Here is a 17,961-nt window from a genome sequence, read left to right as displayed (position 1 = left end):
AGTGAGTGACAATGGCTGTAGGTCACAGTCGCAGAGTCAGTTCAGTGCTGAGGGAGTGACGATAGTGGCAGGCCACAGTCACAGAGTCAGTTCAGTGCTGAGGAGTGACGATGGTGGCAGGTCACAGTTACAGACAGTTCAGTGCTGAGGAGTGACGATGGCTGCAGGTCACAGTCACAGAGTCAGTTCAGTGTTGAGGGAGTGACGATTGTGGCAGGCCACAGTCACAGAGTCAGTTCACTGCTGAGGAGTGACGATGGCTGTAGGTCACAGTCACAGACTGTTCAGTGCTGAGGAGTGACAATGACTGTAGGTCACAGTCACAGAGTCAGTTCAGTGCTGAGGGAGTGACAATGGCTGTAGGTCACAGTCACAGAGTCAGTTCAGTGCTGAGGAGTGACGATGGCTGCAGGTCACAGTCACAGAGTCAGTTCAGTGCTGAGGAGTGACGATGGCTGCAGGTCACAGTCACAGAGTCAGTTCAGCGTTGAGGGAGTGACGATAGTGGCAGTTCACAGTCACAGACGGTTCAGTGCTGAGGAGTGACGATGGCTGCAGGTCACAGTCACAGACAGTTCAGTGCTGAGGAATGACGATGGATGTAGGTCACAGTCACAGACAGTTCAGTGCTGAGGGAGTGACGATGGTGGCAGGTCACAGTCACAGAGTCAGTTCAGTGCTGAGGAGTGACGATGGCTGTAGGTCATAGTCACAGAGTCAGTTCAGTGCTGAGGAGTGACGATAGTGGCAGGTCACAGTCACAGACGGTTCAGTGCTGAGGAGTGACGATGGCTGCAGGTCACAGTCACAGACAGTTCAGTGCTGAGGAATGACGATGGATGTAGGTCACAGTCACAGACAGTTCAGTGCTGAGGGAGTGACGATGGTGGCAGGTCACAGTCACAGAGTCAGTTCAGTGCTGAGGAGTGACGATGGCTGTAGGTCATAGTCACAGAGTCAGTTCAGTGCTGAGGGAGTGACGATGATGGAAGGTCACAGTCACAGAGTCAGTTCAGCGCTGAGGGAGTGACGATAGTGGCAGGTCACAGTCACAGACGGTTCAGTGCTGAGGGAGTGACGATGGCTGCAGGTCACAGTCACAGAGTCAGTTCAGTGCTGAGGAGTGGCGATGGGGGCAGGTCACAGTCACAGACAGTTCAGTGTTGAGCGAGTGACGATGGCTGCAGGTCACCGTCACAGAATCAGTTCAGTGCAGAGTGAGAGACGATGCCTGCAGGCCACAGTCACAGACAGTTCAGTGCAGAGTGAGTGACAATGGCTGTAGGTCACAGTCACAGAGTCAGTTCAGTGCTGAGGGAGTGACGATGATGGAAGGTCACATTCACAGAGTCAGTTCAGCGCTGAGGGAGTGACGATAGTGGCAGGTCACAGTCACAGACAGTTCAGTGTTGAGCGAGTGACGATGGCTGCAGGTCACCGTCACAGAATCAGTTCAGTGCAGAGTGAGAGACGATGCCTGCAGGCCACAGTCACAGACAGTTCAGTGCAGAGTGAGTGACAATGGCTGTAGGTCACAGTCACAGAGTCAGTTCTGTGCTGAGGGAGTGACGATGATGGAAGGTCACAGTCACAGAGTCAGTTCAGCGCTGAGGGAGTGACGATGGCTGCAGGTCACAATCACAGAGTCAGTTCAGTGTTGAGGGAGTGACGATAGTGGCAGGTCATAGTCACAGAGTCAGTTCAGTGCAGAGTGAGAGACGATGGCTGCAGGCCACAGTCACAGACAGTTCAGTGCAGAGTGAGTGACAATGGCTGTAGGTCACAGTCACAGAGTCAGTTCAGTGCTGAGGGAGTGACAATGGCTGTAGGTCACAGTCACAGAGTCAGTTCAGTGCCGAGGGAGTGACGATAGTGGCAGGCCACAGTCACAGAGTCAGTTCAGTGCTGAGGGAGTGACAATGGCTGCAGGTCACAGTCACAGAGTCAGTTCAGTGCAGAGTGGGAGATGATGGCTGCAGGTCACAGTCACAGAGTCAGTTCAGTGCAGAGTGAGAGACGGTGGCTCTGACCACAGTCACAGACGGTTCAGTGCTGAGGAGTGACGATGGCTGCAGGTCACAGTCACAGAGTCAGTTCAGTGTTGAGCGAGTGACGATAGTGGCAGGCCACAGTCACAGAGTCAGTTCAGTGCTGAGGAGTGATGATCCTGCAGGTCACAGTCACAGACAGTTCAGTGCTGAGGAGTGACGATGGCTGCAGGTCACAGTCACAGAGACAGTTCAGTGTTGAGCGAGTGACGATAGTGGCAGGCCACAGTCACAGAGTCAGTTCAGTGCTGAGGAGTGATGATCCTGCAGGTCACAGTCACAGACAGTTCAGTGCTGAGGAGTGACGATGGCTGCAGGTCACAGTCACAGATTCAGGTCAGTGCTGAGGAATGACGATGGCTGTAGGTCACAGTCACAGACAGTTCAGTGCTGAGGGAGTGACAATGGCTGTAGGTCACAGTCACAGACAGTTCAGTGCTGAGGAGTGACGATGGCTGTAGGTCATAGTCACAGAGTCAGTTCAGTGCTGAGGAGTGACGATGGGGGCAGGTCACAGTCACAGACGGTTCAGTGCTGAGGAGTGACGATGGCTGCAGGTCACAGTCACAGACAGTTCAGTGCTGAGGAGTTACGATGGCTGCAGGTCACAGTCACAGAGTCAGTTCAGTGCTGAGGAGTGACGATGGCTGCAGGTCACAGTCACAGAGTCAGTTCAGTGCTGAGGAGTGACGATGGCTGCAGGTCACAGTCACAGATGCAGTTGAGTGCTGAGGAGTGACGATGGCTGCAGGTCACAGTCACAGAGTCAGTTCAGTGCTGAGGGAGTGACAATGGCTGCAGGTCACAGTCACAAACAGTTCAGTGCTGAGGAATGACGATGGCTGTAGGTCACAGTCACAGACAGTTCAGTACTGAGGGAGTGACGATGGTGGCAGGTCACAGTCACAGACAGTTCAGTGCTGAGCGAGTGAAGATGGCTGTAGGTCACAGTCACAGACAGTTCAGTGCTGAGGGAGTGACAATGGCTGCAGGTCACAGTCACAGACAGTTCAGTGCTGAGGAATGACGATGGATGTAGGTCACAGTCACAGACAGTTCAGTGCTGAGGGAGTGACGATGGTGGCAGGTCACAGTCACAGACAGTTCAGTGCTGAGGGAGTGACGATGGTGGCAGGTCACAGTCACAGACAGTTCAGTGCTGAGGAGTGACGATGGATGTAGGTCACAGTCACAGACAGTTCAGTGCTGAGGGAGTGACGATGGTGGCAGGTCACAGTCACAGAGTCAGTTCAGTGCTGAGGAGTGACGATGGCTGCAGGTCATAGTCACAGAGTCAGTTCAGTGCTGAGGGAGTGACGATGATGGAAGGTGACAGTCACAGAGTCAGTTCAGCGCTGAGGGAGTGACGATAGTGGCAGGTCACAGTCACAGACGGTTCAGTGCTGAGGGAGTGACGATGGCTGCAGGTCACAGTCACAGAGTCAGTTCAGTGCTGAGGAGTGACGATGGGGGCAGGTCACAGTCACAGACAGTTCAGTGTTGAGGAGTGACGATGATGGCAGGTCACAGTCACAGAGTTAGTTCAGTGCTGAGGAGTGACAATGGCTGTAGGTCACAGTCACAGAGTCAGTTCTGTGCTGAGGAGTGACGATGGTGGCAGGTCACAGTCACAGAGTCAGTTCAGTGCTGAGGAGTGACGATGGGGGCAGGTCACAGTCACAGACAGTTCAGTGTTGAGGAGTGACGATGATGGCAGGTCACAGTCACAGAGTTAGTTCAGTGCTGAGGAGTGACGATGGCTGTAGGTCATAGTCACAGAGTCAGTTCAGTGCTGAGGAGTGACGATGGGGGCAGGTCACAGTCACAGACAGTTCAGTGTTGAGCGAGTGACGATGGCTGCAGGTCACCGTCACAGAGTCAGTTGAGTGCTGAGGGAGTGACAATGGCTGCAGGTCACAGTCACAGACAGTTCAGTGCTGAGGAATGACGATGGATGTAGGTCACAGTCACAGACAGTTCAGTGCTGAGGGAGTGACGATGCTGGCAGGTCACAGTCACAGAGTCAGTTCAGTGCTGAGGGAGTGACGATGGTGGCAGGTCACAGTCACAGACAGTTCAGTGCTGAGCGAGTGACGATGGCTGCAGGTCACTGTCACAGACAGTTCAGTGTTGAGGAGTGACGATGGTGGCAGGTCACAGTCACAGAGTCAGTTCAGTGCTGAGGAGTGACAATGGCTGTAGGTCACAGTCACAGAGTCAGTTCAGTGCTGAGGAGTGACGATGGCTGCAGGTCACAGTCACAGAGTCAGTTCAGTGCTGAGGAGTGACGATGGCTGTAGGTCATAGTCACAGAGTCAATTCAGTGCTGAGGAGTGACGATGGGGGCAGGTCACAGTCACAGACAGTTCAGTGTTGAGCGAGTGACGATGGCTGCAGGTCACCGTCACAGAATCAGTTCAGTGCAGAGTGAGAGACGATGCCTGCAGGCCACAGTCACAGAGAGTTCAGTGCAGAGTGAGTGACATTGGCTGTAGGTCACAGTCACAGAGTCAGTTCAGTGCTGAGGGAGTGACGATGATGGAAGGTCACAGTCACAGAGTCAGTTCAGCGCTGAGGGAGTGACGATAGTGGCAGGTCACAGTCACAGACGGTTCAGTGCTGAGGGAGTGACGATGGCTGCAGGTCACAGTCACAGAGTCAGTTCAGTGCTGAGGAGTGACGATGGGGGCAGGTCACAGTCACAGACAGTTCAGTGTTGAGGGAGTGACGATAGTGGCAGGTCATAGTCACAGAATCAGTTCAGTGCAGAGTGAGAGACGATGCCTGCAGGCCACAGTCACAGACAGTTCAGTGCAGAGTGAGTGACAATGGCTGTAGGTCACAGTCACAGAGTCAGTTCAGCGCTGAGGGAGTGACGATAGTGGCAGGTCACAGTCACAGACGGTTCAGTGCTGAGGGAGTGACGATGGCTGCAGGTCAGTCACAGAGTCAGTTCAGTGCTGAGGAGTGACGATAGTGGCAGGTCACAGTCACAGAGTCAGTTCAGCGCTGAGGAGTGACGATGGCTGCAGGTCACAGTCACAGAGTCAGTTCAGCGTTGAGGGAGTGACGATTGTGGCAGGTCACAGTCACAGACGGTTCAGTGCTGAGGAGTGACGATGGCTGTAGGTCACAGTCACAGAGTCAGTTCAGTTCTGAGGGAGTGACGATGGTGGCAGGTCACAGTCACGGAGTCAGTTCAGTGCTGAGGAGTGACGATGGGGGCAGGTCACAGTCACAGAGTCAGTTCAGTGCTGAGGAGTGACGATGGGGGCAGGTCACAGTCACAGACAGTTCAGTGCTGAGCGAGTGACGATGGCTGCAGGTCACAGTCACAGACAGTTCAGTGTTGAGGAGTGACGATGATGGCAGGTCACAGTCACAGAGTTAGTTCAGTGCTGAGGAGTGACAATGGCTGTAGGTCACAGTCACAGAGTCAGTTCAGTGCTGAGGAGTGACGATGGTGGCAGGTCACAGTCACAGAGTCAGTTCAGTGCTGAGGAGTGACGATGGCTGTAGGTCATAGTCACAGAGTCAGTTCAGTGCTGAGGAGTGACGATGGGGGCAGGTCACAGTCACAGACAGTTCAGTGTTGAGCGAGTGACGATGGCTGCAGGTCACCGTCACAGAGTCAGTTGAGTGCTGAGGGAGTGACGATGGCTGTAGGTCACAGTCACAGTGTTAGTTCAGTGCTGAGGGAGTGACGATGGTGGCAGGTCACAGTCACGGAGTCAGTTCAGTGCTGAGGAGTGACGATGGGGGCAGGTCACAGTCACAGAGTCAGTTCAGCGTTGAGGGAGTGACGATAGTGGCAGGTCACAGTCACAGACGGTTCAGTGCTGAGGAGTGACGATGGCTGTAGGTCACAGTCACAGACAGTTCAGTGCTGAGCGAGTGACGATGGCTGCAGGTCACTGTCACAGAGTCAGTTGAGTGCTGAGGAGTGACGATGGGGGCAGGTCACTGTCACAGAGTCAGTTCAGCGTTGAGGGAGTGACGATAGTGGCAGGTCACAGTCACAGACGGTTCAGTGTTGAGCGAGTGACGATGGCTGCAGGTCACAGTCACAGAGTCAGTTCAGCGCTGAGGGAGTGACGATAGTGGCGGCAGGTCACAGTCACAGAGTCAGTTCAGTGCTGAGGGAGTGACGATGGCTGCAGGTCACAATCACAGAGTCAGTTCAGTGTTGAGGGAGTGACGATAGTGGCAGGTCATAGTCACAGACAGTTCAGTGCAGAGTGAGTGACAATGGCTGCAGGCCACAGTCACAGACAGTTCAGTGCAGAGTGAGTGACAATGGCTGTAGGTCACAGTCACAGAGTCAGTTCAGTGCTGAGGGAGTGACAATGGCTGTAGGTCACAGTCACAGAGTCAGTTCAGTGCCGAGGGAGTGACGATAGTGGCAGGCCACAGTCACAGAGTCAGTTCAGTGCAGAGTGGGAGATGATGGCTGCAGGTCACAGTCACAGAGTCAGTTCAGTGCAGAGTGAGAGACGGTGGCTCTGACCACAGTCACAGACGGTTCAGTGCTGAGGGAGTGACGATGTCTGCAGGTCACAGTCACAGACAGTTCAGTGCTGAGGAGTGACGATGGCTGCAGGTCACAGTCACAGAGTCAGTTCAGTGTTGAGCGAGTGACGATAGTGGCAGGCCACAGTCACAGAGTCAGTTCAGTGCTGAGGAGTGATAATCCTGCAGGTCACAGTCACAGACAGTTCAGTGCTGAGGAGTGACGATGGCTGCAGGTCACAGTCACAGAGTCAGTTCAGTGCTGAGAAGTGACGATGGCTGCAGGTCGCAGTCACAGAGTCAGTTCAGTGCTGAGGAGTGACGATGGCTGCAGGTCACAGTCACAGAGTCAGTTCAGTGCTGAGGGAGTGACAATGGCTTCAGGTCACAGTCACAAACAGTTCAGTGCTGAGGAATGACGATGGCTGTAGGTCACAGTCACAGACAGTTCAGTACTGAGGGAGTGACGATGGTGGCAGGTCACAGTCACAGACAGTTCAGTGCTGAGCGAGTGACGATGGCTGCAGGTCACAGTCACAGACAGTTCAGTGCTGAGGGAGTGACGATGGTGGCAGGTCACAGTCACAGAGTCAGTTCAGTGCTGAGGAGTGACGATGGTGGCAGGTCACAGTCACAGAGTCAGTTCAGTGCTGAGGAGTGACGATGGCTGTAGGTCATAGTCACAGAGTCATTCAGTGCTGAGGAGTGACGATGGCTGTAGGTCATAGTCACAGAGTCAGTTCAGTGCTGAGGAGTGACGATGGGGGCAGGTCACAGTCACAGACAGTTCAGTGCTGAGCGAGTGACGATGGCTGCAGGTCACAGTCACAGACAGTTCAGTGTTGAGGAGTGACGATGGTGGCAGGTCACAGTCACAGAGTCAGTTCAGTGCTGAGGAGTGACGATGGTGGCAGGTCACAGTCACAGAGTCAGTTCAGTGCTGAGGAGTGACGATAGCGGTAGGTCACAGTCACAGAGTCAGTTCAGTGCTGAGGAGTGACGATGGCTGCAGGTCACCGTCACAGAGTCAGTTCAGCGCTAAGGGAGTGACAATGGCTGCAGGTCACAGTCACAGACAGTTCAGTGCTGAGGAATGACGATGGATGTAGGTCACAGTCACAGACAGTTCAGTGCTGAGGGAGTGACGATGGTGGCAGGTCACAGTCACAGACAGTTCAGTGCTGAGCGAGTGACGATGGCTGCAGGTCACTGTCACAGACAGTTCAGTGTTGAGGAGTGACGATGGTGGCAGGTCACAGTCACAGAGTCAGTTCAGTGCTGAGGAGTGACAATGGCTGTAGGTCACAGTCACAGAGTCAGTTCAGTGCTGAGGAGTGACGATGGCTGCAGGTCACAGTCACAGAGTCAGTTCAGTGCTGAGGAGTGACGATGGTGGCAGGTCACAGTCACAGAGTCAGTTCAGTGCTGAGGAGTGACGATGGCTGTAGGTCATAGTCACAGAGTCAGTTCAGTGCTCAGGGAGTGACGATGGGGGCAGGTCACAGTCACAGAGTCAGTTCAGTGCTGAGGAGTGACGATGGCGGCAGGTCACAGTCACAGAGTCAGTTCAGTGCTGAGGAGTGACGATGGGGGCAGGTCACAGTCACAGAAAGTTCAGTGTTGAGCGAGTGACGATGGCTGCAGGTTACCGTCACAGAATCAGTTCAGTGCAGAGTGAGAGACGATGCCTGCAGGCCACAGTCACAGACAGTTCAGTGCAGAGTGAGTGACAATGGCTGTAGGTCACAGTCACAGAGTCAGTTCAGTGCTGAGGGTGTGACGATGATGGAAGGTCACAGTCACAGAGTCAGTTCAGCGCTGAGGGAGTGACGATAGTGGCAGGTCACAGTCACAGACGGTTCAGTGCTGAGGGAGTGACGATGGCTGCAGGTCACAATCACAGAGTCAGTTCAGTGTTGAGGGAGTGACGATAGTGGCAGGTCATAGTCACAGAGTCAGTTCAGTGCAGAGTGAGAGACGATGGCTGCAGGCCACAGTCACAGACAGTTCAGTGCAGAGTGAGTGACAATGGCTGTAGGTCACAGTCACAGAGTCAGTTCAGTGCTGAGGGAGTGACAATGGCTGTAGGTCACAGTCACAGAGTCAGTTCAGTGCCGAGGGAGTGACGATAGTGGCAGGCCACAGTCAAAGAGTCAGTTCAGTGCTGAGGGAGTGACAATGGCTGCAGGTCACCGTCACAGAGTCAGTTCAGTGCTGAGGGAGTGACAATGGCTGTAGGTCACAGTCACAGAGTCAGTTCAGTGCTGAGGAGTGACGATGGCTGTAGGTCATAGTCACAGAGTCAGTTCAGTGCTGAGGAGTGACGATGGGGGCAGGTCACAGTCACAGAAAGTTCAGTGTTGAGCGAGTGACGATGGCTGCAGGTCACCGTCACAGAATCAGTTCAGTGCAGAGTGAGAGACGATACCTGCAGGCCACAGTCACAGAGAGTTCAGTGCAGAGTGAGTGACATTGGCTGTAGGTCACAGTCACAGAGTCAGTTCAGTGCTGAGGGAGTGACGATGATGGAAGGTCACAGTCACAGAGTCAGTTCAGCGCTGAGGGAGTGACGATAGTGGCAGGTCACAGTCACAGACGGTTCAGTGCTGAGGGAGTGACGATGGCTGCAGGTCACAGTCACAGACAGTTCAGTGCTGAGGGAGTGACGATGGGGGCAGGTCACAGTCACAGACAGTTCAGTGCTGAGCGAGTGACGATGGTGGCAGGTCACAGTCACAGAGTCAGTTCAGTGTTGAGGAGTGACGATGGTGGCAGGTCACAGTCACAGAGTCAGTTCAGTGCTGAGGAGTGACAATGGCTGTAGGTCACAGTCACAGAGTCAGTTCAGTGCTGAGGAGTGACGATGGTGGCAGGTCACAGTCACAGAGTCAGTTCAGTGCTGAGGAGTGACGATGGCTGTAGGTCATAGTCACAGAGTCAGTTCAGTGCTGAGGAGTGACGATGGGGGCAGGTCACAGTCACAGACAGTTCAGTGTTGAGCGAGTGACGATGGCTGCAGGTCACCGTCACAGAATCAGTTCAGTGCAGAGTGAGTGACAATGGCTGTAGGTCACAGTCACAGAGTCAGTTCAGTGCTGAGGGAGTGACGATGATGGAAGGTCACAGTCACAGAGTCAGTTCAGCGCTGAGGGAGTGACGATAGTGGCAGGTCACAGTCACAGACGGTTCAGTGCTGAGGGAGTGACGATGGCTGCAGGTCACAGTCACAGAGTCAGTTCAACGCTGAGGGAGTGACGATTGTGGCAGGTCACAGTCACAGACGGTTCAGTGCTGAGGAGTGACGATGGCTGTAGGTCACAGTCACAGAGTCAGTTCAGTTCTGAGGGAGTGACGATGGTGGCAGGTCACAGTCACGGAGTCAGTTCAGTGCTGAGGGAGTGACGATAGTGGCAGGTCACAGTCACAGACGGTTCAGTGCTGAGGGAGTGACGATGGCTGCAGGTCACAGTCACAGACAGTTCAGTGCTGAGGAAGTGACGATGGGGGCAGGTCACAGTCACAGACAGTTCAGTGCTGAGCGAGTGACGATGGCTGCAGGTCACCGTCACAGAGTCAGTTCAGTGTTGAGGAGTGACGATGTCTGCAGGTCATAGTCACAGAGTCAGTTCAACGCTGAGGGAGTGACGATTGTGGCAGGTCACAGTCACAGACGGTTCAGTGCTGAGGGAGTGACAATGGCTGCAGGTCACAGTCACAGACAGTTCAGTGCTGAGGAATGACGATGGCTGTAGGTCACAGTCACAGAGTCAGTTCAGTTCTGAGGGAGTGACGATGGTGGCAGGTCACAGTCACAGAGTCAGTTCAGTGCTGAGGAGTGACGATGGTGGCAGGTCACAGTCACAGACAGTTCAGTGCTGAGGGAGTGACAATGGCTGCAGGTCACAGTCACAGAGTCAGTTCAGTGCTGAGGGAGTGACAATGGCTGCAGGTCACAGTCACAAACAGTTCAGTGCTGAGGAATGACGATGGCTGTAGGTCACAGTCACAGACAGTTCAGTACTGAGGGAGTGACGATGGTGGCAGGTCACAGTCACAGACAGTTCAGTGCTGAGGGAGTGACGATGGCGGTAGGTCACAGTCACAGACAGTTCAGTGCTGAGGGAGTGACGATGGTGGCAGGTCACAGTCACAGACAGTTCAGTGCTGAGCGAGTGACGATGGCTGCAGGTCACTGTCACAGACAGTTCAGTGTTGAGGAGTGACGATGGTGGCAGGTCACAGTCACAGAGTCAGTTCAGTGCTGAGGAGTGACAATGGCTGTAGGTCACAGTCACAGAGTCAGTTCAGTGCTGAGGAGTGACGATGGTGGCAGGTCACAGTCACAGAGTCAGTTCAGTGCTGAGGAGTGACGATGGCTGTAGGTCATAGTCACAGAGTCAGTTCAGTGCTGAGGAGAGACGATGGGGGCAGGTCACAGTCACAGACAGTTCAGTGTTGAGCGAGTGACGATGGCTGCAGGTCACCGTCATAGAATCAGTTCAGAGCAGAGTGAGTGACAATGGCTGTAGGTCACAGTCACAGAGTCAGTTCAGTGCTGAGGGAGTGACGATGATGGAAGGTCACAGTCACAGAGTCAGTTCAGCGCTGAGGGAGTGACGATAGTGGCAGGTCACAGTCACAGACGGTTCAGTGCTGAGGGAGTGACGATGGCTGCAGGTCACAGTCACAGAGTCAGTTCAACGCTGAGGGAGTGACGATTGTGGCAGGTCACAGTCACAGACGGTTCAGTGCTGAGGAGTGACGATGGCTGTAGGTCACAGTCACAGAGTCAGTTCAGTTCTGAGGGAGTGACGATGGTGGCAGGTCACAGTCACGGAGTCAGTTCAGTGCTGAGGGAGTGACGATAGTGGCAGGTCACAGTCACAGACGGTTCAGTGCTGAGGAGTGACGATGGCTGTAGGTCACAGTCACAGAGTCAGTTCAGTTCTGAGGGAGTGACGATGGCTGCAGGTCACAGTCACAGAGTCAGTTCAGTGCTGAGGAGTGACGATAGTGGCAGGTCACAGTCACAGAGTCAGTACAGTGCTGAGTGAGTGACAATGGCTGTAGGTCACAGTCACAGAGTCAGTTCATAGCTGAGGGAGTGACGATAGTGGCAGGTCACAGTCACAGAGTCAGTACAGTGCTGAGTGAGCGACAATGGCTGTAGGTCACAGTCACAGAGTCAGTTCAGTGCTGAGGAGTGACGATGGCTGCAGGTCACAGTCACAGAGTCAGTTCAGTGCTGAGGGAGTGACGATGGCTGCAGGTCACAGTCACAGAGTGAGTTCAACGCTGAGGGAGTGACGATAGTGGCAGGTCACAGTCACAGAGTCAGTACAGTGCTGAGTGAGTGACAATGGCTGTAGGTCACAGTCACAGAGTCAGTTCAGTACTGAGGGAGTGACGATGGCTACAGGTCACAATCACAGAGTCAGTTCAGTGCTGAGGAGTGACGATAGTGGCAGGTCACAGTCACAGAGTCAGTTCAGTGCTGAGTGAGAGACGATGGCTGCAGGTCACAGTCACAGACAGTTCAGTGTTGAGCGAGTGACGATGGCTGCAGGTCACCGTCACAGAGTCAGTTCAGTGCAGAGTGAGAGACGATGCCTGCAGGCCACAGTCACAGAGTCAGTTCAGCGCTGTGGGAGTGACGATAGTGGCAGGTCACAGTCACAGACGGTTCAGTGCTGAGGGAGTGACGATGGCTGCAGGTCACAGTCACAGAGTCAGTTCAGCGCTGAGGGAGTGACGATAGTGGCAGGTCACTGTCACAGACGGTTCAGTGCTGAGGAGTGACGATGGCTGTAGGTCACAGTCACAGAGTCAGTTCAGTTCTGAGGGAGTGACGATGGGGCAGGTCACAGTCACGGAGTCAGTTCAGTGCTGAGGAGTGACGATGGCTGCAGGTCACAGTCACAGAGTCAGTTCAGTGCTGAGGGAGTGACGATAGTGGCAGGTCACAGTCACAGAGTCCGTACAGCGCTGAGTGAGTGACAATGGCTGTAGGTCACAGTCACAGAGTCAGTTCAGTGCTGAGGAGTGACGATGGCTGCAGGTCACAATCACAGAATCAGTTCAGTGCTGAGTGAGTGACAATGGCTATAGGTCACAGTCACAGAGTCAGTTCAGTGCTGAGGAGTGACGATGGTGGCAGGTCACAGTCACAGAGTCAGTTCAGTGCTGAGGAGTGACGATGGCTGTAGGTCATAGTCACAGAGTCAGTTCAGTGCTGAGGAGTGACGATGGGGGCAGGTCACAGTCACAGACAGTTCAGTGCTGAGCGAGTGACGATGCCTGCAGGTCACAGTCACAGACAGTTCAGTGCAGAGTGAGAGACGATGCCTGCAGGCCACAGTCACAGACAGTTCAGTGCAGAGTGAGTGACAATGGCTGTAGGTCACAGTCGCAGAGTCAGTTCAGTGCTGAGGGAGTGACGATAGTGGCAGGCCACAGTCACAGAGTCAGTTCAGTGCTGAGGGAGTGACAATGGCTGCAGGTCACAGTCACAGAGTCAGTTCAGTGCAGAATGAGAGACGGTGGCTTTGACCACAGTCACAGACGGTTCAGTGCTGAGGGAGTGACGGTGGCTGCAGGTCACAGTCACAGACAGTTCAGTGCTGAGGAGTGACGATGGTGGCAGTCCACAGTCACAGACAGTTCAGTGCTGAGGAGTGACGATGGCTGCAGGTCACCATCACAGAGTCAGTTCAGTGCAGAGTGAGTGACAATGGCTGTAGGTCACAGTCACAGAGTCAGTTCAGTGTTGAGGGAGTGACGATAGTGGCAGGCCACAGTCACAGAGTCAGTTCAGTGCTGAGGAGTGACGCTGGTGGCAGGTCACAGTCACAGAGTCAGTTCAGTGCTGAGGAGTGACGATGCTGGCAGGTCACAGTCACAGAGTCAGTTCAGTGCTGAGGGAGTGACGATGGCTGTAGGTCACAGTCACAGACGGTTCAGTGCTGAGGAATGACGATGGCTGTAGGTCACAGTCACAGAGTCAGTTCAGTGCTGAGGAGTGACGATGGCTGCAGGTCACAGTCACAGAGTCAGTTCAGTGCTGAGGAGTGACGATGGCTGTAGGTCATAGTCACAGAGTCAGTTCAGTGCTGAGAAGTGACGATGGGGGCTGGTCACAGTCACAGACAGTTCAGTGTTGAGCGAGTGACGATGGCTGCAGGTCACCGTCACAGAATCAGTTCAGTGCAGAGTGAGTGACAATGGCTGTAGGTCACAGTCACAGAGTCAGTTCAGTGCTGAGGGAGTGACGATGATGGAAGGTCACAGTCACAGAGTTAGTTCAGCGCTGAGGGAGTGACGATAGTGGCAGGTCACAGTCACAGACGGTTCAGTGCTGAGGGAGTGACGATGGCTGTAGGTCACAGTCACAGAGTCAGTTCAGTTCTGAGGGAGTGACGATGGTGGCAGGTCACAGTCACAGAGTCAATTCAGCGCTGAGGAGTGACGATGGCTGCAGGTCACAATCACAGAGTCAGTTCAGTGCTGAGGAGTGACGATGGTGGCAGGTCACAGTCACAGAGTCAGTTCAGCGCTGAGGGAGTGACGATAGTGGCAGGTCACAGTCACAGACGGTTCAGTGCTGAGGAGTGACGATGGCTGTAGGTCTCAGTCACAGAGTCAGTTCAGTGCTGAGGAGTGACGATGGCGGCAGGTCACAGTCACAGAGTCAGTTCAGTGCTGAGGAGTGACGATGGGGGCAGGTCACAGTCACAGAAAGTTCAGTGTTGAGCGAGTGACGATGGCTGCAGGTTACCGTCACAGAATCAGTTCAGTGCAGAGTGAGAGACGATGCCTGCAGGCCACAGTCACAGACAGTTCAGTGCAGAGTGAGTGACAATGGCTGTAGGTCACAGTCACAGAGTCAGTTCAGTGCTGAGGGTGTGACGATGATGGAAGGTCACAGTCACAGAGTCAGTTCAGCGCTGAGGGAGTGACGATAGTGGCAGGTCACAGTCACAGACGGTTCAGTGCTGAGGGAGTGACGATGGCTGCAGGTCACAATCACAGAGTCAGTTCAGTGTTGAGGGAGTGACGATAGTGGCAGGTCATAGTCACAGAGTCAGTTCAGTGCAGAGTGAGAGACGATGGCTGCAGGCCACAGTCACAGACAGTTCAGTGCAGAGTGAGTGACAATGGCTGTAGGTCACAGTCACAGAGTCAGTTCAGTGCTGAGGGAGTGACAATGGCTGTAGGTCACAGTCACAGAGTCAGTTCAGTGCCGAGGGAGTGACGATAGTGGCAGGCCACAGTCAAAGAGTCAGTTCAGTGCTGAGGGAGTGACAATGGCTGCAGGTCACCGTCACAGAGTCAGTTCAGTGCTGAGGGAGTGACAATGGCTGTAGGTCACAGTCACAGAGTCAGTTCAGTGCTGAGGAGTGACGATGGCTGTAGGTCATAGTCACAGAGTCAGTTCAGTGCTGAGGAGTGACGATGGGGGCAGGTCACAGTCACAGAAAGTTCAGTGTTGAGCGAGTGACGATGGCTGCAGGTCACCGTCACAGAATCAGTTCAGTGCAGAGTGAGAGACGATACCTGCAGGCCACAGTCACAGAGAGTTCAGTGCAGAGTGAGTGACATTGGCTGTAGGTCACAGTCACAGAGTCAGTTCAGTGCTGAGGGAGTGACGATGATGGAAGGTCACAGTCACAGAGTCAGTTCAGCGCTGAGGGAGTGACGATAGTGGCAGGTCACTGTCACAGACGGTTCAGTGCTGAGGGAGTGACGATGGCTGCAGGTCACAGTCACAGACAGTTCAGTGCTGAGGGAGTGACGATGGGGGCAGGTCACAGTCACAGACAGTTCAGTGCTGAGCGAGTGACGATGGTGGCAGGTCACAGTCACAGAGTCAGTTCAGTGTTGAGGAGTGACGATGGTGGCAGGTCACAGTCACAGAGTCAGTTCAGTGCTGAGGAGTGACAATGGCTGTAGGTCACAGTCACAGAGTCAGTTCAGTGCTGAGGAGTGACGATGGTGGCAGGTCACAGTCACAGAGTCAGTTCAGTGCTGAGGAGTGACGATGGCTGTAGGTCATAGTCACAGAGTCAGTTCAGTGCTGAGGAGTGACGATGGGGGCAGGTCACAGTCACAGACAGTTCAGTGTTGAGCGAGTGACGATGGCTGCAGGTCACCGTCACAGAATCAGTTCAGTGCAGAGTGAGTGACAATGGCTGTAGGTCACAGTCACAGAGTCAGTTCAGTGCTGAGGGAGTGACGATGATGGAAGGTCACAGTCACAGAGTCAGTTCAGCGCTGAGGGAGTGACGATAGTGGCAGGTCACAGTCACAGACGGTTCAGTGCTGAGGGAGTGACGATGGCTGCAGGTCACAGTCACAGAGTCAGTTCAACGCTGAGGGAGTGACGATTGTGGCAGGTCACAGTCACAGACGGTTCAGTGCTGAGGAGTGACGATGGCTGTAGGTCACAGTCACAGAGTCAGTTCAGTTCTGAGGGAGTGACGATGGTGGCAGGTCACAGTCACGGAGTCAGTTCAGTGCTGAGGGAGTGACGATAGTGGCAGGTCACAGTCACAGACGGTTCAGTGCTGAGGGAGTGACGATGGCTGCAGGTCACAGTCACAGACAGTTCAGTGCTGAGGAAGTGACGATGGGGGCAGGTCACAGTCACAGACAGTTCAGTGCTGAGCGAGTGACGATGGCTGCAGGTCACCGTCACAGAGTCAGTTCAGTGTTGAGGAGTGACGATGTCTGCAGGTCATAGTCACAGAGTCAGTTCAACGCTGAGGGAGTGACGATTGTGGCAGGTCACAGTCACAGACGGTTCAGTGCTGAGGGAGTGACAATGGCTGCAGGTCACAGTCACAGACAGTTCAGTGCTGAGGAATGACGATGGCTGTAGGTCACAGTCACAGAGTCAGTTCAGTTCTGAGGGAGTGACGATGGTGGCAGGTCACAGTCACAGAGTCAGTTCAGTGCTGAGGAGTGACGATGGTGGCAGGTCACAGTCACAGACAGTTCAGTGCTGAGGGAGTGACAATGGCTGCAGGTCACAGTCACAGAGTCAGTTCAGTGCTGAGGGAGTGACAATGGCTGCAGGTCACAGTCACAAACAGTTCAGTGCTGAGGAATGACGATGGCTGTAGGTCACAGTCACAGACAGTTCAGTACTGAGGGAGTGACGATGGTGGCAGGTCACAGTCACAGACAGTTCAGTGCTGAGGGAGTGACGATGGCGGTAGGTCACAGTCACAGACAGTTCAGTGCTGAGGGAGTGACGATGGTGGCAGGTCACAGTCACAGACAGTTCAGTGCTGAGCGAGTGACGATGGCTGCAGGTCACTGTCACAGACAGTTCAGTGTTGAGGAGTGACGATGGTGGCAGGTCACAGTCACAGAGTCAGTTCAGTGCTGAGGAGTGACAATGGCTGTAGGTCACAGTCACAGAGTCAGTTCAGTGCTGAGGAGTGACGATGGTGGCAGGTCACAGTCACAGAGTCAGTTCAGTGCTGAGGAGTGACGATGGCTGTAGGTCATAGTCACAGAGTCAGTTCAGTGCTGAGGAGAGACGATGGGGGCAGGTCACAGTCACAGACAGTTCAGTGTTGAGCGAGTGACGATGGCTGCAGGTCACCGTCATAGAATCAGTTCAGAGCAGAGTGAGTGACAATGGCTGTAGGTCACAGTCACAGAGTCAGTTCAGTGCTGAGGGAGTGACGATGATGGAAGGTCACAGTCACAGAGTCAGTTCAGCGCTGAGGGAGTGACGATAGTGGCAGGTCACAGTCACAGACGGTTCAGTGCTGAGGGAGTGACGATGGCTGCAGGTCACAGTCACAGAGTCAGTTCAACGCTGAGGGAGTGACGATTGTGGCAGGTCACAGTCACAGACGGTTCAGTGCTGAGGAGTGACGATGGCTGTAGGTCACAGTCACAGAGTCAGTTCAGTTCTGAGGGAGTGACGATGGTGGCAGGTCACAGTCACGGAGTCAGTTCAGTGCTGAGGGAGTGACGATAGTGGCAGGTCACAGTCACAGACGGTTCAGTGCTGAGGAGTGACGATGGCTGTAGGTCACAGTCACAGAGTCAGTTCAGTTCTGAGGGAGTGACGATGGCTGCAGGTCACAGTCACAGAGTCAGTTCAGTGCTGAGGAGTGACGATAGTGGCAGGTCACAGTCACAGAGTCAGTACAGTGCTGAGTGAGTGACAATGGCTGTAGGTCACAGTCACAGAGTCAGTTCATAGCTGAGGGAGTGACGATAGTGGCAGGTCACAGTCACAGAGTCAGTACAGTGCTGAGTGAGCGACAATGGCTGTAGGTCACAGTCACAGAGTCAGTTCAGTGCTGAGGAGTGACGATGGCTGCAGGTCACAGTCACAGAGTCAGTTCAGTGCTGAGGGAGTGACGATGGCTGCAGGTCACAGTCA

The sequence above is a fragment of the Mobula birostris genome, chromosome 12, assembly GCF_030028105.1.
Source record: "Mobula birostris isolate sMobBir1 chromosome 12, sMobBir1.hap1, whole genome shotgun sequence".
Lineage (NCBI taxonomy): Eukaryota > Metazoa > Chordata > Chondrichthyes > Myliobatiformes > Myliobatidae > Mobula > Mobula birostris.
Note: the sequence above shows the minus strand (reverse complement) of the source record.